Source organism: Cupressus sempervirens, chromosome 3, assembly GCF_028749045.1.
Source record: "Cupressus sempervirens isolate cs-2001-9-10 chromosome 3, ASM2874904v1, whole genome shotgun sequence".
Classification (NCBI taxonomy): domain Eukaryota; kingdom Viridiplantae; phylum Streptophyta; class Pinopsida; order Cupressales; family Cupressaceae; genus Cupressus; species Cupressus sempervirens.
Window position 1 is genome coordinate 697,924,720 of NC_143120.1, and position 24,598 is coordinate 697,949,317.

General features: G+C 35.8%; 2 pseudogenes; both read right to left on the minus strand.

Annotated features, from left to right (window-relative positions):
* Positions 1-859: 859 nt before the first annotated feature.
* Positions 860-2,478, minus strand: LOC149568654 (kiwellin-1 pseudogene; annotated as a pseudogene).
* Positions 2,479-9,435: 6,957 nt separating this feature from the next.
* On the minus strand, positions 9,436-23,658 carry LOC149568655 (kiwellin-1 pseudogene; annotated as a pseudogene).
* Positions 23,659-24,598: the final 940 nt, after the last annotated feature.

Genomic DNA, 24,598 nt, shown 5'->3' on the forward strand with positions numbered 1-24,598 from the left:
TTCTATTATTGAAACCTCCTTATCCAATTTGTTTGAGAAGCTATGCCATTTTAATAATTTGATATATTTGTGTCAGAAACTACATTTGCGTCATTCTCAAAGATCCAAGAAAAAACCAACATAGAACATGAAACTCCTTTTCATCATTCAAACTAGAAACAAATCTTGTTGAACATTTATTAAATCCATCTTGGTTGATATCAAATGACAATGATAATCTTCTATGAGTATTCATTATTGAGGTGGATCATATCAAAATTCACTAGGTATATATATATGTATACTAGTTTCACAAGTACAACTACAATGCAATGTGTACTATGCAAAGAAACTAGTATATTATTATATAGACAAAAATATGTAATGAATGATTGAGTTTATTTGAATAAGAGAAAGAAGAGAGACATTGGCTAATCTCCCCAGAAAATATACTAAAGAAGACAATAGAAAGTCAAACTTGTTTTCTTTTTCTTCAAGAAAATACAATGAATTTTTTCCAATTTATTTTTGTTGTTTTCTACCACAAAATATGTAGATCATGAAGAACACAAAATGATGAAAATTTCAAGATAATCCATTGTATTTTTTTATTTTTTGAAACTTAATCAACAATACATTTTATATATAGGATAGCGACATTCAAAAAGAAAAGAAGACAAGCTAGATCTAGGTGTCAGACCATGTGATATTTAACACTTTTAATCATTATTAAACAATATTTAAACGGTCCACTACAATGCAATATTTATAACACAAAGGAAACCACTACTTCATTATCTAGACCAAAAAAAACCCAAATATGTCATGAATGATTGAGCTTATTTGAAGAAGGGAAAGAATAGAAGAGGATAAGCTAGACCTAGGCATCAGACCATGTGATGGTCATGAGACCAGCATCCTTATCGTCCATTCCCAAGGCTCTCCACACACCCAAAGGAGCATCCACAATATTGTTTTGGCAAGGGGGTTGGAATTCATGATCCCCATCACACCCAGAGAAAGAGTCACATTCGTCCACCACCATGGCCCACGCACCTCTTCCATTCTTTGGATTGGTGATTTTGACATGCTTGTGGCATCGCCTACCACCCACATACAAGGTCCTAGTTCTCGTAGAACTTGCCATGACACGAGGCAGCTCCTCCTCCGTCTTTGTTCCTCTCGAACTAGGCTTTCCATAAATAATGTTATCCAAAAACTAGGCTTGATTAAGTATGTGTATAGAATGATGATGCCATTTTAAATATTGTAAAGATATAAATTGTAAGAAAAATCTCTCTAGTGGGAAAGGATGATGATATAAAGTCTAAGTGAAAACTGTTGGCATAGCGACTATATCCCCGATGAGATCTCTCTCCACTATCAATACATGCTTTTGGTTTGATGGAAAAATCTACATGGTATTAGAGCATAGGTTACTAGTTCGAGTCCCTCAAGCCCTTTGACCCTTCGTTTGCGTAGGCTTGGATAATCAAAATAGTATGTAGTGGGTGCAAATCCCACATGATAAATGGTGGTATCCAACTCCATCATGTGGGGGGTGTCGGCGTAGTGACTATATCCCCGATGAGATCCCTCTCCACTATCAATACGTGTTTTTGGTGTGATGGCAAAATCTATAAAAACCCTAAAACAACCTAAACAAGTGACATCCTCATGCAAGGGAAAAGGTCTAAGGGGTATTGAGTGAGTTAGATATTCCCGATAATATAGGTGTCTTCTTCATACTGTTTTTTGAAAACTTGATACCCAAATTGAACTTATTTTCATTTGATTTGGTATAAGATTTATTACAGCTAATGTAAGCTGGCATGTTTTCTCACGAATAGCTCGAAGGGCAAGCACACAACATTAATATGTCCGCTGCCAGTTGTATTGTCTGCTGAGAAAGATTCTGTTGGACATACGTGTACTTTGTTTCGAGATTTATTTGACACCCAATTGTTTATCTTTTAAACAAATTACGAAATATGTGTAGGGTGTCCTCTGAGAAGACATTTTCTCATCCTGCCATTAAAATAACGCAGAAATGGTACTGGTTTTGGTACAGTTCATGTGCAATTGTTCGTGAACACATAAAAAATCCATTCTATATCAATGATGGGGTTATGTGGTCGGATGATCTGCCCACTATAAATCATCCAAGGTGCCATGGCTATTCTGAACCCAGTTTCAACTATATCAAAGCCAAATACAAGAAATACTTAACATTCATGGCACCACCAAAGGCCAAACCTTGTAGCAGTTCAAAGTCAGCGTGCCTCCAGTCTTTCCTGTCACTCTCGGCGAGCATTTGAATTGTGGGTATCGAAACCCCGACCTGCAGCACTCCGAGTCGTGTTGCCGATTGCACTTGTGCGAGTTGCCCTTCAAAAAACTGCTGGGTTTACATGTTGATGCACCGCGCCTACCACGTTCCGCCATTGTCATGCTCAGCAGCAACGCAAACGCTATTGTTAACATCTTCCTCTTCATCATCTTCGCTGCGTAAGCCAAGACAAACATTTGAACTGGAATTATTCAGAAGTGAAGAATAATGAAAAATGAAACATTCAAAGGTTGCATATTGAAAACAAATAAGAGACAGATTCTGCATAATTATATTAGCGAAAGCGAAAGCAGCTGCAGTCCAAACTTAAGACCCTTTGTAAGAGACAGATTCTGTGATGATTCTACTTTAATGATCCTGTGCGAAACAGATTCAGTGATGATACTACTTGTAGCCAGAACCCCATATGTTTTTCTTCGTTTGCAACGCCTAATTTGATTTAATTATTGTTCTTATTAGTTTTAGATTGCTGTACATTTCTTGCTCCGAACGTCCGATCAATGCTAACTTTTATTGATAAATTGGATGCAACGATTCAAGTAAAATGGAAGTTTTTATGGATATATTGGTTGCAACGATTTTGACTAAAACGACAGTTTATATGGATTAATTGGGTGCAACGATTTCAAATAAAATGAAAGTTTTTAAGCGATCATACCAAAACAGTGAGCTGTTTCTTGGACGGGTCTTCTGCTACGGAAAGAATCGGACAGTAGTTGTAAGTTAAGAATTAGTTGTCATCTAATTTATTGACATCAATATAATAAATATGGAGAGTGATACTACTCATTTTTCGTTTGAGCTAATGAATCTCGTTAATTGACGGTTATAAATGTGCATGCGTAGGAGAATCTCGATGCATCATAATTTGGATTTACGAAAGCGAAGAAATCTCTCATTAATCTGAGTTTTAAGATGTTCGTAAAGTATTGCTTATTCCACTCAGTAATCTTAGTTTTGAGACATTTAAGTTTTGAGACAAAGCAATGCATTCTCGGCTCTCAATAATTGTTTCATTCCACCATTATTCCAAAAGGGAAAGAAAGTTAATATCTTCTAACCACATCTTTTCACATTTGAAGGGGGTCCTGTTTGGTTTGGCCATTTCAACAATGGTTAATTTGATGAGGAGATGCTTTGATCGTGATGTGGTGATGATTTTAGCTGAAAGGTTATGGTTAAAAGAGGCCAAGTCACTAGCGAATAAAAACCTATCCAACCTTTCCACAATGAACTCTAGGCTTGCCCTCTTATTGTTCTAGGTGTGGATTCCATTGTTAGTTTTAATATCAAAGAGATGATCAGATTATTGAAGTCTCTGGAAGATTGTCTTAAGCATCTGATACCATGAATCTTTTCATCTAGATCAGCGATAACATCAAAAATCCCCAACCAAAATGGCATAGCTCTCTTGGATTATAGAGAGAAAATTAATGATTTCACTCCATACTACAAGTTTCCCAAATGAGGACGCAAGGCCATAGATGCCAAGAAGGGTGAAGGTTTGGTTGGAAAAGTAGCTTTTAACTAGGCCATACATCTAGTTTGGTTGAGAAGAGATGGGGGTGAAGATAACCTTTTTCAGGTTCCAAATAAAACATAAACCCCCTGATGTTGAAATAACTAGGTGGCCCCACACTTTCCACATACCTAGTTTCTTGCCAAGCCTTTTTAGTTCCTCCATGCAGGTGAGTTTAGTTTCTTGAAGGAGGATTGCGTTATAACTAAAGTTTTTAAGGTTGTGTTTTAACAAACATTGTCTATTTGGGGCATTGTCGCCCCTAATATTCCAAGATGTAATGATCATTGAGAGGGTGAAAGGCCCTTCCCCTTCCCATTTTAAAATAATGAAGTAAGTTTACCTTGATTCCCAACTTCAATGTCCATTTTCCTGAGATCAAATTTAGATTTTCTACCAAATTTTCTAGATATTTTGCCACAATTTGGAGTGTTTTTCCATTGGTTGGTTTCTTCTATTCCAAGATGGCGGGCAGGGGGGGGGGGAGAATCTGGTATTTGATTGTCTATTCCTAGTTGTGAATCTAGAGAGGGACTAGAATCGATCATGCATGTAGATTGGATTATCTTATCTGGAGAGGAACATATAACATCTTCTCAATTTTCCATTTATTTATACCCATAATATCATAGACATATTTGAGCTCCATTGGAAGTTGTTCATTGTCACTATGTTTCTGAGGAGTTATGTGTAGCATAGATTTGGAGATAGACACCTTAGCTTCAAATGGTTTCCACCTAAGAAGTTCTTGTTGAATTTCTTTAATGATGTATGTAAATTCCCCCATTAAGTAATTGAGTTGTAGGAGTCTAGTTTGGAGAGAGTTGATAATTTCTCTAGCTTCCTCTTTGGTAGTTGTGTCTAAAATGCTTCTCTAGGTGGTGGGATGGGAAATAAGAGGATTATGGGCTAATGGATAAGGAGGGGAATAATTCAAGGAGCGAGAGTGGTAAGTCCATATCTAGGAGGGAGAGATCAAAGGGGAGAGGTTGATTCAAATGGTTTGAGGGTCTAGTAAACTCACTACCTTCTAGGTCAATCAAAGGAGGGGGGAAGAACCAGCCATCTCCATTTTTTTTCAGAAATAACGATACATTGCGTAGCTGGGGATGGGGAGGTTTGACCAATAGGGGGAAGGTTCGAACTGTTTTCCTTCAAGATGATGGGTGTCATTCCTTTATGAACTGGTCCATCTTGTATTGTTGAGATGTGGTCTGTAGTTGCATGACGTATGGAGGAAATCCGTTCTGTGAGTTTGGAAGATTGCATAATGGATTAGGGGGAGGAAAATTTTCCAATCAAAGAAACTTTGCTATCCTCTATAATGCCCTAGTAGATTTTGTGGAAATACTATAAAAAGTATGATCGTCATGGAGTGTAAATTTTGAAATAGATGAGAGGGGTTTAAAAGGGATAAGAATTAAGCACTCCTCATGAGAGGAACAAGGGATAACTGGCCCTAAAAAATGCTTGAAGCAATTGCCAAAATGATTCAAAACATCCATGTTCTAGAGGGAAATTGGGGGATTACCCCAAATTGAACCAAACAACCTTTCTCAGTAGGACACAGTCCTTATGGTTCAAGGAAGTGGGGCAATCAAAGAATAAAAATGAGGATCTTCCAAACAAGATCATATCTTCTTCTACTAAGAAGTTCTTAAAGACTTCTAAATTGCATTAAATACAGCAATAATCAGATTCAATATAAGCTATACCTACCAGATCATAAAGACATCATTCCACCAATTTACCATATTAATTTAATTTCTCCCTTACCAAATTGCCAAAGCTTTGATGGAACTCGAAGATTCCCTAGATCCTTCACTTTAATTGGTTTACAATTTGAATTTTCTTCTATTGGAACGAAATTAGGTGGGGAAGAGTGTTGTCACCTTATACTATGATTTGTTGAACTCTCTTCTATGTTTGGATCCTTGCCTAGGGAAATGTGATTTTCTCTTGTCACAAAATAAGGTATTGAATTCAACACAAGGATTACCAGATCCCCTCCACTCTTCAAGGAAGTGCATCATTTAGAGATATGAAAGTAAAAGGAATTGGAGATCTTCTCCTTTGCTTGGACTGCTTGTTGAGAATGTTAGCCTCATAATTAGCTGAAAAAAACTTAGACGAGTACATTTAACATTTGTTAATCAATGATAAATCTAATAGTAAAATATTAATTGAATATATATATATATATATAGCAATTTACCAAATAACAAAAGACCGATCATCATTATATATCCGATTGAATGAAAATAGTGTTCTAACAATAATCGGTGCTTGAAGTATCGGTTATTGGTATCACCGATTATATATGACTATCGGTAGTCTTATTAACTGTTGCTTTGTTATCGCATGCGTGCCTCTATGTGGGCATGCCCTTCTCATATAAAATAGCATTCTAAGACTGCAGATTATCATAATCACAAGGCAATGAATACTCTCAGTCTTTAGAATTAAATCTGAATACATCTCGCTCACAAGTTGCAAATAATAGTTGTTTTATATCTGTCATTATCATAACAGCAGTCTCTAGAAAAGAAGAATACAAAATTATATCAGATTCATACCATAATCAGTAAATTATGGATTGTGAGTGGTCTACTTTGCAGGGAGAGGAAAACATCATTATCATCATCCTCCATATACGTAGTGGGGCTCAGGGGAGAGAATGATCTGAATAGTCGCACGGCCAAGTGGGACCCTTTTGCATTCGAAGTTTTCCGCAGACTACCTCAAATTGGAACAAAGGCTGTGAGCTCGGAAGGAGGCAGCAATCGAGTGATTTGCTGATTGATGCATAATAGGGCTTGAATATGATCCACTTTTTCTGCAGTGCCAATGGTTAATTCAATTTGGGGTTTTCTCAATTGGGTTCCCAATTGTCGTGATCTGGATTGGGCACCCAATTGACGTTGGAGACTAATGTGACCACAGATGTTTGGTGATGTGAGTCCGCTCAAGTAAGGAACCTTGCAAAAATTCCTTCTCCATATATATTACACCTAACCTTTTGCATACAGATAGTTTTGATCTTCAGGATCAATCTCATCACTTTGAAACTGTGACAAAAATTTCAATGGGTGGATTTTTTCTAAACGTTGCAAAAACTTCTTTCAAACAACAACAACCAATAAGCAACTCAATACTATGGTGCTTACTACCCTACAGCTTCCTCTACTCTCTAATTGTGGCTTTTTACTAATGATTGAGTAGGTTTTCTCATGCTTTGAACATACTTCAATTACAAAATCAACCACCATTGACCTCCACAATAGCCCTAGCTTTTCTCTATGATTGATTTTAGTTTCTAACAAATGGCATCTTAGATCTCGCCTTCTCACCTTAGATCTCAAGCTTCCAGTTAATTCAATCTTAGATCTTACCTTCTCACCTTTTTCATATACAAAATGGTTGGTATGCAAGTTAATATTAGTAAAGCTATAGTTATGGTCTTTTCTAAAAACAAAAAATAGCATCGGCATAAATTCTACTTTGAGGGCAGCATTGTTGAGGAGGTAGCAAAGTATAAATACCATGTGATTGACTTCAACAAAAATCTAAGATGGGATGGTTGTTGGGAAAAAAGGGTTTTGGGAAGTTGAAAGGCACTTTATGATTCGCAAAATAGGTGTCGTGATTTTGACGTTTGGGATTAGAAAACCAATCAAACTTCGTTTAGGTTTCTTCATGTTCTACCTGTTGTTATTTATGGCTGTGAAATATGGGCCAGCAACATTTCAGTCTTACAATGGAGACAAATCAAGATGATCCAAAAGCATTGGATTATTGGCAAGATTAAAATCGAAGCCACAACCCTTATGATATCATGCTTTGTGAAGTCGGAGCTACATCTATTGAGGCTCATGCTTTGGCCCACCTTATAAGCTATCTTAAGAAACTTGAAAAGATGGAGGCAAGTAGATGGTCTAAAGTAGTCATTGATGATATTTTGTGTTGAAGTAAAAAGACTTGGATGTAGCAAAACTTCAAGTGGATGCCCAAATGGGATATCCATTTCAACACGTGTCCTGCCAATAGTAAAGAAATAAAAGTATTTGCAATGGAGAAATTTCATAAGAGAAATTGGGGAAAGGGGCTTGTTAGGAAACATACTTACTACACTGAGCAAGTTCAACCCCACATGTGGTCAATGCCAAAAGGAGTGTATAGAGGCCATTATACCTTCGAGAGAAGACTCTTATTGCACAACTAAAGAACAACTCTCATCAACTTTGATGTGAGACCAAATGGTGGAAGAGACCAAAAGAGCTCTGGGAAGAGAGAATATGCTCATTTTGCATTTCTAGGAAGGTGGAAACCAATCAACACTTCATTTTGGAATGTGAGGTATGCAAGAAAAAAAATATCAAATTCATGGATATCCTCTCTGATAACTCATGGTATAAAGTATTCAACAAGGAGAACATTGAGAAGTTTGGGGTACTCATCATCAACCTTCACAAAAAGTAAATTGAATTAACAAGGTCAGTGTAGTAGGAATAGTGTCCCATAGGCTATGTTCATCCTTGTGGATGTTAAAATTTTGTCTATTTGTGTGCTCAATAGCTTCAATCCTTTTATACTAGTAACCTTCTAGTTATACAAACCATTATTCTATATTTTATTTTCTTATGCAAATCTCTTGTTTCAAACGTTCTATTTTCATGAGGAATCAACAAATTAAAGAGGAAAGGCTTCTCTTGAAGATAAAAACCCTTGACTTCTATTATTGAAGTCTCCTTATCCAATTATTATTTGAGAAGATATGTCATTTTAATAATTTCGTGTATTTGTGTCAGAAACTACATCAGCATCGTTTTCAAAGATCCAAGAAAAACCCAATATAGAACATGAAACTCCTTTTCACTGTTAAAACAAGAAACAGACCTTGTCGAACATTTATTAAATCCATCTTGGTTGATATCAAATGAAAATGATAATCTTCTATGAGTACTCATTATTGAGGTGGATCATATCAAAATTCACTAGGTATATATATCTATACTAGTTTCACAAGTACAACTACAATGCAATGTGCACTCTACAAAGGAACCTAATACATTATTATATAGACCAAAATATGTAATGAATGATTGAGTTTATTTGAATAAGAGAAAGAAGAAAGGCATTGGCTAATATCCCTACAAAATGTACTGAAAACAACAAGAAAAAGTCAAACTTGCTCTCTTTTTTTTCAAGAAGAGACAATGAATTGTTTCCTATTTTTTGTTGTTTTCTACCACAAAATATGTAGATCACGAAGAAAATGAAATGATGCAAATTTTAAGATAATCCATTATAATATTTATTTTTTGAAACTTAATCAATGGTACATTTTATATGGAAGATAGTGGCATTCAAAAAGAAAAGAAGACAAGCTAGACCTAGGCATGAGACTATGTGATAGTTAACACTTTTAACCTAAGAATCAAACATTAATGTGTGATATTTAAACGATCCATTACAATGCAAAAGGAAACCACTCCATTATTATCTATTATCTAGACCCAACCAAAACATGTAATGAACGATTGAGTTTATTTGAAGAAGGGAAAGAAGAAAAGGGGATAAGCTAGAGCTAGGCGTCGGACCATGTGATGGTCATGAGACCAGCGTCCTTGTCGTCCACTCCCAAGGCTCTCCATACGCCGGGAGAAGCATCCACAATATTGTTTTGGCAAGGGGGTTGGAAGTCATGATCCCCATCACACCCAGAGAAAGAGTCACACTCGTCCACCACCATGGCCCGCGCACTTCTTCCATTCTTTGGATTGGTGATTTTGATATGCTTGTGGCAGCGGCTACCGCCCGCATACCACCCGGTTGAAAGGGCCACTACGAGGTCGCTGTCCTTGTGGAACTTTCCATCACACGCGGCAGCTCCTCCTCCGTCGTCGTTCCTCTCGAACCCATTCAAAGTCAGCGTGCCTCCAGTCTTTCCTGTCACTCTCGGCGAGCATTTGAATTGTGGGTATCGAACCCCCGACCTGCAGCACTCCGAGTCGTGTTGCCGATTGCACTTGTGCGAGTTGCCCTTCAAAAAACTGCTGGGTTTACATGTTGATGCACCGCGCCTACCGCGGTCTGCCATTGTCATGCTCAGCAGCAACGCAAACGCTATTGTCAACATCTTCCTCTTCATCATCTTCGCTGCATAAGTCAAGACGAACATTTGAAAAATAATGAAAAATGAAACATTCAACGGTTGCATATTGAAAACAAATAAGACCCGTGTATAATCTGCATAATTATATTAGCGAAAGCGAAAGCAACTGCAGTCCAAAATTCATACCCTTTGTAAGAAACAGATTCTGTGATGATTCTGCTTTAATGATCCTGTGCAAAACAGATTCTGTGATGATACTACTTATAGCCAGGAACCCATATGTTTTTCTTCGTCTGCAACAACTAATTTGATTTAATTTTTGTTCTTATTAGTTGTACATTTCTTGCTCCGAACGTTCAACCAATGGTAATTTTTATTTTTATTATTGATATATTGCATTCGACGATTTCAAATAAAATGAAAGTTTTTATGGATATAGTGGGTGCAACGATTTTAACTAAAATGAGAGTTTCTATGTATATATTGGATGCAACGATTTCAAATAAAATGAAAGTTTTCAAGCGATCATACCGAAACAGTGAGTTGTTTCTTGGTCTTCTCCCATTGATTTAGTCGCTAAGGCAAGAATGGGACAGTAGTTGTAAGTTGAGAATTAGCTGTCATTTAATTTATTGACATCAATATACCTATCACTTGCATCTAAAGGAGGTGCGAGGGATACCTCCATGAGGGATACCTCCATAAGGTATTTGAATAAAAAGAGTAAATGAAACATTACATAGCAAAATAAAGTGTATAAAAGTATTGGTTTATACATATGTATCATTATAGATAGTTAAATAGTGTTGTATTATGATGGTAAAATAAATAAATAAAAGTTATACAAAAAATAAAGATGTGAATACATAAAGACATAAAAGATGTATGCAAATTGTTTTAGAGTACTTTTTTTAGAAATTATTTGGTTCATACAATCATAATTCTATTGTCTGTAAAATATAGGGACAAAAATAAAACAATAAAACTTTAGTATAAACACAATAATTTTTTTTTTAAACAAATTGAAATCTAGTTATTTAAAAAGTTTGAGAATTACAATACAAATGAACATATAACGAAATTCATCGAAATTATCAAAATAAATGTTAAAGATGGCTTTGATACTAAGCTATGTACTTTGAACATATGTTATAAAGAAAAAAAAAATTGAAAAAAAGCTAATTCAAATTTAGTTATTTAAAAATGTTGATAATTGAAAAATAAATGAGGGCATAAGTAAATTCATCCATACTTCATAAGCAACTTAAACATGTATGTTTACTAAACTCTGTGGTTAAAGTAACTTTAATGTGAGGGGTTTTAAACTATAGACTTTATTTATTATTAAATGTGGATTAGAAACAAAGGGTAAATAAGCTACATGATTATATCTATCTATAAAATATTGGAATGAAATCATATATTTAATAGCTTTAAACAAAAATTACTTTAAAATAAAAGAATATATATAAAAAGTTTGACAACTAAATACTTATAATTATTATACTCTATTGAAAATATTAAAAAATAAAGAGTGAGTTACACAATTTGCTTCAAAGTTTAAAATTAAATATTTACATCAAGATTATAAGTAAAAATAATTAATAAAATAAAATGCAATATATTGGAAAATAGAAAATAAGAAGCCAATTCAAATTTCTACTAAAATATATTGCTGCAGTGGCAGAGAAGAGAAATGCTATAGGAGGCAACATTGTTGAAAATGTAATAGGGAATTTAATGTTATGTTTTAAATGCTTTTAGTTTTTGAAGTTTGTAATAACGTCCTACATGTGGTGGCATACCTAGAGTAGCAGTTCGATAAGCTCTCCAGATATAGCCACCTAGGACCGGGTGTAGATTCTTTAAATTAGAATAGTTTTAATGATTGTCAGATTCCAATAATAGGTAGTAGGCAGTTTTTGGAATATTTCTGATTTAGAAAACGACTGTCTAATATTGGTAGAAAAAATGTTTCAGATTCTTATCCTTTTTTTGGATAGAAGACGTTCTTCTTTTCTAAATAAGAAGAAAACGTTTCACATCCTTTAATTAGGAAAAGAAAGTCAGTTTTAAAATGAGAGCCAGTCGGCTATGTAGCAGACGAATCGAATTTGGAGAGATATGGAATGTTTTTTTTCATTTTGTCTTTGTGCAAGTTTTCGATGGTCTGAGTTTTGAATGGATTTTTCTTATCTTCTCACTGGAAACAAGTTGATAGTTTGCAGAAGATTTAAAAAGTTTTAGTTTTGGGTCGAATTCGGTATGTTTGCAGAAAATTAGTCTCAGTGCATGGGTAATATCTCCCAAATGCACCGTTGGATTTCTCTCAAATTTTTATATGTTGTTTGAAACCTAGTTACGCAAAATATCAATGGTTGGATTGAGAAAATATTGTTTGGTTCGAAAGTTATTCATGTCTGAGTGCGGGTCTATCCGAAGGCAGCAAGAAGATATTTTGGAGAATTTTATTTACAAAGTTTTGTTTAAAAGAATCTGATTTTAGTGTGTGATCCTGAAGGTTGTAGATGCCCCTTGAAGCAACTCAGTTGAGTGACTGATTCCTCTTGAGTTTTTCAAGGTGTGGCTCTGCATCATATATGATTTGAAACATTATTTGATTTGAATCCCATAGAATTCAAATCCTCCAAAATACAACACAAAGTGTTCTTATACAATCTTGATTTAAACAAATCTAGATATTAGCCATAATTATAATAAAATTATAAATTTTTCAATTTTGAAAACAAACCAATACAAAAAGGTGGTAGTCAAAGTTATCTGACTACAAATGAGATGTGAGATTTAAAATGGGGAAATGTAATACATATCTATATGGGAAATGACCCAGTAGTGCCTAGGCTAACTTGGCACACCTACGTTTCCTAATCCGTATGTCAAAATTTGTTGATTTTTTCAGTGAATCTTCATAGGTGAGTGAAGAGCTTAAAACTAACCTTTTAAAAGCCCCAATCAACATTCAAGAAAACTAAAAAATGATCAACTATTAGTACATGCATCATCGTCTATTAGTACATATATGTGATCATTTTCTGAGACTTTTTATAAGTGGTACTAAGAAGAAGGTAGCACAAGAACTGACTCATTTCCCCTTCCAAAAATTAAAAGGAAAGATAATACACTTGTTTAAGAATTAAAAGAATTGAAGAATAAGTTAAATATAAGTTAGAAAGAGAGTTTTTAAGTGTGCGAGACAAAATTTAGATTTAAATCATTAGACAGAGAAATAAAAATACTTCACTCAAACCAATTTCAGCGATACATTATATATCAAATATTCTGATCTGAGATATACATGCATGTGTGGGCAAGTATTGCCAAAAATTTGCCTTTCCATCTCTTATATAAGAGATTTCATTCCAACAAGATTATTGATCCGTAATATTTTATATGTTCATTTTGTGGAATATTATTGTCTTCAAAGCTTAGAGCATGCTAATATCCAACTTCATAGTTTTTTACCTGACAAAAAAGCTATGCAACATCGCACCTATATTAACAATATCTAGGGAAAATTTATACTCTTAGAAGTACAAGAATTTACACTACAAAGTATTATTTGAATTTCTGGCAGATGCAAACAAAAATTAATATATGTTTGCTCTAAAAGGTAACCTTAAATCAAAAAAATCAACTTACCCATGAAGAAGATTACCTGACTGGTAAAAGGGCTCGATTGGGTGTGGACTGCACAAGTGGAAGTTGAAGAAATTGGTGAAATCAATCTCAACATGCGCAGATCTCAGCTTTTACAACCCATTTCACGGTTTAAGCTTCAAAATCTTTGTGGAGCCTCCATGTTATTAGGTTTCCATACTCATCTACTGCAAACAACACTCCTCCTTGTGTTGTAAGTGCTCTATAGGGTTTGGAATACCTATCATTAGATTAAATTGAAGACTGAGAGTTTAAGTGCACTCAACCCCGTCATAGAGATTGAGAGGGAAAAGGGTGGAGGCCACGTTTGAGCCGCCAAAGTACTCAGGCTTGAAGATTTCCAAAGCGATGACATTCCAACGTAGTAGCAAGAGTTTAGCGCCTGAAGAGTCCTCTGTTGACATGCCGCATACACTCCAAACCGCAACAAAGTTTCCATTGTTTCAAACCTTCGTTCTATCGGACACCTTGGACCTCCTCCATAATTAACAATCAGTTATCTAAAACAGTCTTCACGTCATTTAGTAAATAGAAAGGCCCATGGATTAATTTTTCAGAGCGACTTTCCAAGATATCATCTCGTAGAATGGAATGCGAAGTCATTGCATTATACTGTCTCATGGATTGCGATGAGTGCCTCATAGATCTTGTGGGAAAACTATATGATGAATAACCTTTTAAAATTATGTTGACAGTTGCATTTTGAATTACGCAAAGCATAGGTAAATCATGAGCATCTTAAAAACCTACATTGGAGAAAACTTCACCGGACGGAAATTATGATCAGAAAACCATTAGCCGGCAACTATTTTTTAGCGTGAGACAATTTCTGATTGGAGGTGACTCCAAAAGGAAAGCCTATTGGCTAATAAGGAGTGTGATACAGATCATTTTTTGTTTGAGCTAATGAATCTCATTAATTGACAGTTATAAATCTGCATGCATGGGAGATATTTGATGCATCATAATCTGAACCAGATCAATGATTTTGGACATATGAAAGTGATAGGAAATGTATTCTCTGTTTGGTACCCCAAATAATCATAATAGGAAATAGCATACATATTCCAATTTCGTCCCTAAAATGACCATATGTCATTCCAAAAAATAATTGTTATTGGAATTAGTTTTTGAATTAAAAAGCAACTGAAACAAAGGGGCTGACCCTTACAACAGACAAACTGGCATACAACCAATAGATTACCACCAGACAAAATTACCCCATACTATTTCTAATCCAAGCAAAAACAACACCCGAAGGATCATTACAAAAAGTATTACCAAAACACTTACTACTATTGCCTAAAACAGTACTACTTAAACTATAAAGTTTATAAACAAAGTAGAACTGCCTTAAACCACACAAAGTTCAGTAACCAGAAAATCATGAAATACAAGAAGCCAAGGGTAGCAGGCTATAATTAGGTTTCTTCTCATCCTTCCCCTTAAGGAGGATGTTGGCCAAGTCCTCAGCTAGGAAGTCAAACAACATTCTGGAGTCTTCGTGAGTCAAGCCCCCCTCCTGACTATCCTTCAATAGTTGTAGAGTAGTGGTTGTCATGTGTGTCACCTTGATGGTGAATTTTTCCAAAATTCTAACTCTTTCCTCTAGGTCATGCACTCTCTCCCTCAGCTCTTTGTAAGCCAACTTGAAAATGTCCTCGAGAACCTCCTATTTAGCACTTGAGTTACCTTCCACAACATCCTTCTCAATTTCCTACAAAATTGGGGGGTTAGATAAAATCTTATCTTTAGGTTTCACCCTAGTAGGTGAAGAAAGCATCATAGGGGAGGGGGCTCTTTCCATTGTGTCAAGGAACTGGTCCTGCGTGAGGTCCACATCGCATAGTAATTGAGGCCAAAACATGGGTCATCTCCTTACTTCCTTTAGTCACACCACCCGAGCTAGACCTACTTCCACCTCATTTTCCTCATTGTTCCCCTCATCATAGTTTGAAGTCTTTTGTTTTATTCATTGTTTGGGGTGGGCCATTTCCTCAAAATATGGATTTTCCTCTTGCGAGATCATGGACCTCATTTTAGCATTAGTATTCACAATTCTTCTAGATCTTCACCAACCACCTCTCACCTCATCCTCCAAGTCTTCCAATTCCTTCTCCTTCCCTGTCTCTATTAATTTTTTTTACCAGGGGGGAAATCTTGCTCTCCTCAAGGGACCCACTAAGTGAAGATTGGGGGGTAGGAGCACTAGGGCCAATAATTCTTAGAGGAATATTGTGGGGATGGGGGTTATGGAGAGACAAGATATCAACCTCCACAATCCTAAGGGGTAACAAGGACAGGTGAAACTAGTAAAGATGGAACATCAACCCCTAATGGAGGATAGTATAATTAACCCCCTTTTTCATCTTCTCCTTAACATCAAAAACTATATCCTTTAATTCATGTAATAGGAAGAATGGAATAAACATATAATCACGTTGGCGGAAGTGATTTAGAAGAGGAAAATGATAAAACTAACAAACACCATGCCTCCCTTCAAGAGTTAAATACTTCATCAAAACCAAGCAAACATCATTCCAAGGGTCTAGAAGTTTCTCTTACAAAAGCCCTCTGCAATGGTGAATGGGTTCTTCACCCTTAAGAAAGAAGCGATTTAAGCTAGTTTCATCAGCAACCCTAGTCAACTTCTACCACTTTCTCCCTTTCATCACCAAGCCTGTCGTCAAGGAGATAATTTCCTCAAAAATCTCGAATGTAATATCATTAACAGTAACCTTCCTATCCTCCCTTGAGTTAACAAATTGTTGAGAACAACTCTCATCAAAGCCTTTCAACGCCTCCATTAACAAAACCAAACCATCTTCTTTAAACATGTACCAAACTAGGGGTTTATGGGAACTTTCCTAAATCATCATAGGCTCAATATGTAGAAGATCTCCCCCCATATCTGCAACCTTCACTAGAATTCTCTCTTCTTTCAAAACTCTAAACCAGATGCAAATATTAATCCAGTAACCCTTATGCGAAAAAATGAGTTTCACTAAGTAATCATAAAGGTCTTTTCTCCCATGAATTCTGGTGTCACATCTTGGCTTAGTTATCACATGCCAACTATCGTTACCCCAAATCCATTCTTTTCTATCATTCCCAATAATTAAAAACCTATTGAAATTTGAATTTTTACTTAGCATCAAGCATGAAGCTATGCATAAGAAAATCATAAAAAATACACCCATATCATCCTTTGATATACTTTCCCTTTTGAACCAAGAAAATTTATTATTGTAAGTACTTGTTTCATCATTCCTTGTCATCTGTCCATATTGTTCCAACCCCATCAATCCACTCATCACTGAGTTGTCACTAAGGTACAAAAAATCTCTCCAACTATACTTAATCATGGGATAAATCCTTATTTGCTAAAAGTCTTACCAAATTTGGTAACACTCTAAAATCCCTCCAATAATGTAGGCCATGCACACTGAGACCTAACACCACTATCTCATATGCCACCCTATTACCCTCCTAAAAAATATGCTTCAGCTCCAATCTTTTCAGAATGAGTAATAAATGCCTTATATCTTCTATCACCTTTCTGATCACCCATCCTTCTTTCATGATTCCTTGCACAGTTTCAATAATAATTTTTGAATTGCCTTCTATCTCCACATTCTCCCATCCTGCACTAATAACCAATTTCAAGCCCCAAAAGAACATCATAGATTCTGCAACATTATTTGAGACTTTCCCTAGATTACCAAAATAAGCCAAAAGCATTTTTCCCTCACTATCTCTAACCATACCCCCTCTAGTCAAGCCCTCCTTTCTCACGACACCATCAAAATTAAGTATAACCTAGTTCTCCTTAGTAGGTCTCCATCTCATCCTTTTTCTAGCAAGTTTCTTTGAATTGTCAACCTCCATGAATCCTTCTTGAAGGTTCCAATTCCTAGCAATCCTTTGTTCAATCATAGTGGGGGGAACCACTAGTTTCCTCCATTTGCAATTATTCATATTCTCCACTATCAGCTTGAATATAATATCTGTAACAATCTCCTCGTGCTCCTCCCTTCATTTCAAAAATTAATATTTCTTTTTAGGTTCATGGTTACACGTGTGTATCATTTTAAGGTCAGAAGACAAACTCTCATTCATATTACATCATTGATAACATTACAAATTTCAACACAATAACTTTTTTTTACCTAGCATTTCAAAAATTTAGAGTACAATTTCATATATTTTTATATTAATTTGCATTAAATTTCACTTTTGGTGGACAATTTGCCTCAAAATGTAATAAAAATTGGTGGTATTGGCTGTCTTATGATCATCCACGATAATTGACAAGAGCACTTTACACAGATGCATAAAGATTTGGAGAAAACCTTCAACTATTTGTTCAATTGAAGGATATATGTATTATGTAGGAGAAATTTGTGTTATATAGGTCCAAGTGAGTGCTTATGCTGCTAAGTCCTGATAATCCAGTGTTTGAAACCCACAAATTACACATCATGTTTTCAAGGGTTAATTAAGAATGAAGCGATGAGAAGTAGGGTTGAAGTGAAATGAGCTCTAGAGAAAATTACAGTTCAGTGGTTGCTTCTTGTTTTGATTAAGTTTGTTATAACTATAGGGAATGCTCTTGCAATGTCTACAAGAAGTGGATATTTAAATGTTTTTGTCACTTCTATAATAATAAACATGGCTATTAAAGTGGTTGTGATTTCTTCTAGTGTGTGTCTTTCTACAAAGATTGATTTCTCATGGCCACGTGGGGAGCAAGACAAAATATTTTTTAAGCCTTCTAATTCAAGGCTTCCATTTCTATACAAAGTTCCACCAAGATGGGCTCAAAGCATATATTGTATTTGGAGAGTTGCTCCTTATATAAACTTCACATTATTTCAATTCCAGTTTTGTATAACCAAACAAGGGATTAACATATTCCCAATCAAATTATGGGTAAACCAAACAAGAGTGTAATTACAATTCTCAATTCCCAATCCCAATCCCCATTCTCATTCCCATTTTTAATTTTAATTCTCAATCCCCATTTCCATTCCAATTCCCAATTAATAGATCATATTATCAATTTAATTTAACTATAGTCTAAATTCTATATATAGGTCTAGTTTTCCACTCAAGTAGGCCTTAAAAAATAAGGAAATATTAATAGTATAACAAGTTGGTACTAATATGTTCTATTAAGTTAGTGGATGTTAACTTGTCTAGTTAGTGCAACATTCACTCTAGCATGACACATAGCGAGAATAGTTGTATTCAATTTTTACTGGAATTTAAAATAATAATAACTAGAAAATCATAGAATATGTTGGATATTCAAGTAGTGTTATTCAAATAGACATAGGTGATTACTAGGTGATTTCAATTATAAAATTATAGAATCACTTTTGCTTGCTTCTAATGATAATACTAAGGAAATGTTGAAATAATCATATAAATGGTTATGTACATTAAAGTTAAAGATGACATTGTGATACACGTACATCCAATTGAGAAAGAAAATTGTGTTTTATAGATCAAATGAGAGTACATGATGATAAATGTTATACTTTATTTTTTGATAAATAATATGTAATATTTAAGAAAGGTGAGAATGCATTTCCTACAATATCAATTGTTTCAATTCGATGTATCCAAAAATAGCAATTAGAATAAGAAGGGGCATAGTGTGTAGACATTGCTGCACATGTACAACAAATTTAGAAAATACTCTCATGTGTTATAGATCACATGTAATTATGTGATGAATAATGTTATACTTATATATTTGATGAACAATATGTAATGTTTAAGAATGGCAAGAATGCATTTTTCTATAGTCTCTATTGTTTTAATTCAGTGTATCCAAGAAATAGTAATTCATTATTTAATCAAAATAAGGAGAGGCATATGAGTAGGTAAATGTAGCTCTCCAATAGTTCAAGTTAACTTTTTTTAAAGATAATTGACTTATTTATAGTATGGAATGCATTGGTGGTCATCGAAATGATATATAATGAAGAATTTTTAATTCATATGAATTAGGAAATTGCTTTTTAAATAATGATCATGTGCATGATGTATTAGCATATGTACAAGTTATGATATTGCATAGAGATGATATTTTCTTATGAGAACATATTGATGTATCCTAATTATTATCATCAACTAATAGTAGTACATCTATTTTTTGTTTGATTTTTTTGTTGATTATACATTCTTCAATTATAGTACATGCATATAGATTAAAGATAAGATTATTAAATGACCTCTTATTCTGATCCTATATTATGATGTCTTGAATATGTTCCTAAAGCCTACAAACTATTATCTCAAAATTCAAGGATGTAAGAATCAAGCCTAAGACAATAACATAGAAAATATTTCTATGGACACAACATTTGAGAAAAACTAGATAGATTATATTTAAACTTGTGATCCTAAAATTTGTACATGTACTTTTAAATAATATTATGTGATTTTTTTCTCGTAATTATGCAATAAAAATTAAGTGAGCTTCATCTATATTTTCCCCTAAAATTCAAATATTTTTGCATTCCTAATATGTTGAGGTCTTTCCTTTGTTTTCCATCTTATTGGTTCACTCCACCTATGATTTTCTTCTCATAAATTTTACGCATATGCTTCTCCATGGTGTCAATTTTTAATTGCAACCTATTTTCCTTTATTATATATCCTAGTGTGTATCTTGCATCTTCATTCTACTAGAGGTTCACCTTCAATTGGATTATCTATAGGTTCAACAAATAGATACTTTGAGGCTTATTCTATTTGAAAATTCATGGTCAATCCCAAAGTTTCCAATCTTTTTTCAATTCCATATCATTTTTATGTGTATAAATTCATTTTTCCCTTTCATGTTTTTGCACCATCATCATATCTGACATTCTCATCCAAGTTGATTATATCATTCTAGTAACTCTAGGAAATTACTTGAAACCTTCTTCAAATTCATCATCATCAAAGATATCAAGTTCACCAACTTCTTCAATATGTGGAAGTGGTGTACTAATACTTGTAGGTTGGGAATCTTGCAAATATACTTGTGATGATGTAGCTTCCTAATTTTGGACGCAAAATTTTCCACTAAAGTTTGATGCTAAGATTTTACATTTTGCTAACTTTTATTAGCTTTCCTCACATGCGAGACTCTTACCCTTATTCATATTTGACATCTCCAATGAAATAAAGGATGCCAAAAAATGATATTAACTTGTTGAAGAAGTGACAATATACTATCACATATATTTATCTAAATATGATTCATTGGTCATATGACCTACAATATAAAATATATGTCATCATGTCTAAGGTCTCTCAAGCGACTATTGACTAGTTACATTTACCCACTAAATAGGAATGAACTGAAAATTATAGATAGATAGAGGTGTAACCTTTGATGGATTTAGAATAATATTATAACACACTACACAATACTGAGTACACTACAAAAATGAATCACTCTCATTTGTGTCAATTATGATTGCAAATGCTCTCGAAAGTCTAAGACTTCTCTATCGATCAAAATTGAGAGAACCAATTGAATAAAGGTTTGTAAAATAACATTGATTTATGAATGCATTTATACCAATCCTTATTTGTGAATTTGGTAGGAAGCTTAGAGGGTATACAAATATTTGGAAAATCCTACATAATGATAACATGTCTTATGTCATTTTTTAGGCAATTATGGTATGTCCATTATATTTCCATGAATCATAGCTTGGAAAAAATGGAATTGGTTTGTGACATGTATCTACAAAATAATAGGAAATTTTTGGCCCTCCTCTAAATATATCTTACAAAATCACTGGTAAATTATTTAGTTTGTCCAAAATTTCACTTCAAAAATTGAAGGTGAATGTTTTCAATTTGTTGAGTCAAAAAAATTAATTCAATTGGCTATATCATGTCAAAAATTGAGAAATTTTGTAAATCATTGGGCAATGGGCATGGTCGTACAACCCAATTTTTATAAAGTTTAATCAAGATACCCCATCCCATTTGTATAATTTATTAGCCAAATCCAAGTTTGTTGACATGAGAATTTTACCAATGAAATTATCCCCAAGAAACACAAGAGGCAAACAACCCTACGAATATGATAAGGACAACAGCCCTGAGATGGACAACAATCCACTTTAGAAAAAATTCACTAAATTACGAATTGATTGATAACATCTCTCAATACTTTTTCTCAAGAGTTATGCAATAGAATCCTGGGTGTAAGGGCAAACTCGCATCACCCAAAATTATTATTTTTCTATCTTTTCAATAAGGGTTGTTTTAGCACATAGTTACTATTTTTGGAAACTTTCTATTTTTAGTTAATTGGTCATACAAGCTCAAAATGTTTTGATTTCATAGGAGGAGGTTTATCTTAGTTACATCACCTTGTCAGTTGAACTTCATTGTCATACCATATGTATTGCAAAAGTTATTGAAGTTTTTGGGTACAAAATATTTGAGCTCAATTTTGAAGGCTTAAATGGCTCCAAAGTATGATTGAGCCTTGGTTGGCTAGAGCTTGTGCAAGTCAGGTGTTGTAGATTAGGAGCTTTCATTTCTGAAAATTGGTTATAATAGTCTATGTAATAAATATGTGAATAATAATTAGTTGGAGGTCAGTCAACCTCAAGTATTGAAACCATAATTCAATACTTTTGGAGATAATAAGAAGCTCATTTTTTGTTCTTGAAAGTTACCATTATTTCTCTATTTATGTTATGCCTTCATGGTATTAAGGGGAGCACCCTTCATCAAGTGGTATTAGAGGAGTATCTAAGTGTGTAGATAGATTCCCAACTATGGGAAATGTTACCTCTGGTTTTACCGCCAAAAAGATTTAAATTCAAATCCGCAGCCTGTTCAACGGTTAGCCAAAAATTGTTATTTTAATGCCCCGACTCGCCAAGGTTCTGTGACCGTCAGATTTTGGATGGATCGACGGTCGGCGCGATCTCGTCATCGAAAGTTGCACGGGAGATAGTATCGGCGACATCGTGCCTGAACGACGCGTGTTTGGTGGGCCCTGCGGGTGGGTCACAACGGAGGGCGGTCGAAAAGTTTTTTGTCACTGCAGGCGCTATGGCGCTATCGCACGCCAACCGAAAAATCTCCATGGTGACATAGCGCCCGGCGGAGATGCTCACGTCGGCGGGCGGGTCACATGGCCAAAAAAAAAAAATGTTGTGACAATCGGATAAAGTTTGGCGGGCCGGAGGAAATAAACGGCGAGAATTTCAGACAAATATTGGGTCCCATTGCGTACCTCATCTACCCAGTTGGCGGAGCCCGTGTCACGGCAGCGAATCAAAAAGGAACCATGCATAGATAGGGACACGTCATCAGTTGGGCACTATGGTGCTATGGAAATTTAACCTCAATTTTCCCATAGCGACATGGCGCCTGGTCGACACGTGGTCACCCTGTGAGGCCAAGTCACAAGATTGCCCAGTGGTGTTCCGATGGGCCAGTGAGGAACCGCCGCGTGTAACTAGGCTGGAGTCTCTATCAATACGGTTGGCACAGTCAAGGTTTGCGACCTCCACCGTCAGATTTGATTGCATCAACGGATGGTGCCATCTCGCTATGGCAGAGATGCACAGATATTATCATGGCGACATAGCGCCCATCCGCTTACGGATCAAGTCTCAGGTTCACCAACCGAATGATGCCATGTGTATATGTCAGGACACTGCAACCACGGGCCCAGTAGTTTTTAGGAGGGATGACGAGTGAGGTACAAGGTCGCTCTGATCGTCAGATCTGCAAGATCTACAGCTGGCGCTATCTCGCCATCAGGAGCTGCCCGGACTTTAGCATCAGCGACATAGCGCCTGTACACCATGTGTCCTGGCGGGGCTGCATTTCATGCCGTCAGAAGCAGATAGGGTGGGGTGACTGACGAACCAACAGGGGGACGCCACGTTTTGGCGGGCCTGGCGAATCAATAGGAACGAAGGGTTACAGAAGGTCAAGTTCTCCACCGTCAGATTTGAAGAGATCAACGGTAGGCGCCATGCCACCTTAGTGAAGCTGCGAGATTTTTACCATGACGACATCGCGCCTGACTGACACGTGTTGGTGGGGTCAGGTCTCGTCGGATGCATCATTGAGGTGGCGCCGATTCAGATGGGGCCCAGTCACAGGAAAGAGAGTCCATGGCGAATCAGAAACAATCAAGTGTGCCAAGTCAGAACATAGATGCGTCGAGGGGCCGATTTTCTTGATACAATCAGCGCATTAAGAGGTGGATTCTCCACCATCAGATCTGCAAGAATCTAGGGTCGGCGCTATCTCGCTATGGAGGAACTGCGCGGATTTTACAATAGCGAGTTAGCGCTCAGAAGACACGTGTCCTCGCGTTTCGGTTTTTGACGTGGCAATTAGCTGATGGCCAGCGGTTAGGTGATAAGGTGGCATGGTTAGTTTGATGAAGGCGGTCAACCGCAGAAGGACTCTCCAAGTGGCAAGACAAAGGATTACGATTGGCCCGCATGGCCTAGTCGACTTATAAGGAATCGGGTCAACTGATAGGCTTGGATGATTCATGAACCAAAATGCAGAGGCGATCGACGTATCTTGCGATCTGATCTTCACGATCATTTCAGACCTACCAGGAATGAATGCAGGACATAAGGACACTCCACCCATCCGGTCGATCCATCTACCATGTCAGGGAATGTTGTGGCGCCGTTTCTATCTTCTACAGGCTCTTCTCAGAAGAAATGAGATTTCTCGGTATGCAGGCCAGGATGTCAATCCAAATCCCCAATTGGATTCTCAAGACAGGAAGTTAATGCCAGTAGGTAAGAAGTGAATGTAACGCGGAAATCTTCAGTTGTTCCTGATCTATAAAGGCAGTTTCGTGATCTGTTCTGAAGGTTGATTCTTCCTGATTTCCTCTGCTACTGCTTGCAGACTTGCAGTGTAAAACCCCTTTATCTCTGAGCCATGTAAT